The sequence below is a fragment of the Penaeus monodon genome, chromosome 13 (genome assembly GCF_015228065.2).
Source record: "Penaeus monodon isolate SGIC_2016 chromosome 13, NSTDA_Pmon_1, whole genome shotgun sequence".
In the NCBI taxonomy this organism is placed as follows: Eukaryota; Metazoa; Arthropoda; class Malacostraca; order Decapoda; family Penaeidae; genus Penaeus; species Penaeus monodon.
In genome coordinates this window covers 42854571-42856751 of record NC_051398.1, presented here as the reverse complement: position 1 = coordinate 42856751, position 2181 = coordinate 42854571, and positions in this window count along the sequence as shown.

Below are 2181 nucleotides of genomic sequence, written 5' to 3'. Positions count from 1 at the left end.
ACTGTTAATATATATATTGATATCTATGGTTCTACAGTAAATCTACAGTATGTGTATCTTGTTTATCTAATCATGCTTTATTTGTATGATTATGCAAACATACATGCATACATACATACATACATACATACATACATACATACATACATACATACATACATACATACATACATACATACATACATACATACATACATACATACATAAATACATACATACATACATAAATGCATACATACATACTTACATACATACATACATACATACACACATACATAACATATTACATATATATATATATATATATATATATATATATATATATATATATATATGTTATTATTATTATTATTATTACTATTATCATTTGTATTATTAAGAATGTTTGTCTGTTTTGGAAGACGTTAGCGAAAAATTACTGAGAACTTGGCTTTATACGTTGATATAAGCTTTAAATCTGATTCATTGCCAATGTTCTTACACAACAGTACCTGGCAAAAGCTAATCATAAGCTGTGTTTTTCATATCCATTCATCTTTTTCGCTATTTCGAAAACGAGAAAGTCACAAAATTTCAAGGAACCATTTACAACGAAAGAAAAGTCCGAAACTTAATGGAAAAAATCGGAAACTTTTCAAATTATTGACCTCGTGTACCGTCCGGTCAACTTTCCTGGGGTTTCGGTCTAATTAACTAGCATAAAATTCACAAAGGATTTTACAAGACAAATACAACTTGGTGGAGGTTGAAAAGAGGTCAGTGAAACAAAATGTATAACACATGTAAGTTAAAAATGAATCAACTCACATATAAGTGTTACGTTTCGATCCTTTGTAATCGTTTTACTGTCAAGGTTATAAAAAGAGAGAATTCCCAAGTGAAGATAAGACAAACTATCAGTATAATATCGATAAGACTTTCTAGGTAAGATGTAAGACTTTTGAGGCAAAGATAAAGACTTCAAATGATGATATAAGAAAGACAATCACGATGAAATACAAAACTTTTTCATAAAAATAAGATTTAAAAAATATATTACGAATTACATTAATATAGACATAAAATTCACTCAACATAAAGATTCAGATTACGGTGAACTACCGCACTCATGACAGAAAAAAAATCTTTATAAAAAATGGCTTGAACTGATCCAGCCGTGCGATTTCTTTCCCTTGTGTTATTTCAGAAAGGGAATCGTGATATCTAAGAAGTAGCTCCTTTCGCGTGTGCCAGGGACGATAGGATGCCAGTGACAGAGATGAAGTACATACGTTATAGCGATGGATAGGTACGCAGCGTGAGGGGGTAAAGTTGCCATGTACATAAAGCTTGCCTGTTAGCTGTATTTTTTGTATTTATATTTCTCTGGATCTATCTGTATCTGTATCTGTCTCTGTCTGTCTGTTTGTCTGTCTATCTATCTATCTATCTGTCTGATAGATAGATAATCTGTCTGTCTGTCTATCTCTCTCTCTCTCTCTCTCTCTCTCTCTCTCTCTCTCTCTCTCTCTCTCTCTCTCTCTCTCTCTCTCTCTCTCTCTCTCTCTCTCTCTCTATCTCTCTATTTATCTATCTATCTATCTATCTCTATCTCTATCTCTCTCTCTCTCTCTTTCTATGTGTAGGTGTGTGTGCGTAGGTTTTTTGTTTATTTGTTTGTTATTGTTTTCTTGCCTGACCATTTTTCCTGGAATGGAAAACACCATTAGAAGCACTTCTTTATTTCAGATTTTGAACCTGGTGTGGAAACGTCACGACAAAGTAGTTAAACGTGTGTTGCTGTTCAACTGTTCAAACGCAAATAGGACACTCGTTTAGTTCTTCTTCAAGTTCTTTGTATTATCCCAGTCACAGAGAGGTGAACTTGGTTTGGACTCAAAATGTAATTTATAATCATTAAAAAAGAATTGTATCTAATTTCCCTCCAGACTAAATTTACCAATATATAAAACTTATAATCTCAAGCTCCATATTTTAAGATTAATAAAAAATATATATATATATAAATATTTTGCATGGCCTTGGATTTAATTTCTCCTTTTCACTCATTTGGACAATTTGTTTCTATTCGAAATTATTTACAGGAAATGCAATAAACGATAATCAGGAGGCAATGTCACAACTTGAAAAATAATTGGATCCCACAAAAGTCAAAAGAATTTTTGGACATTTATCTTTTGC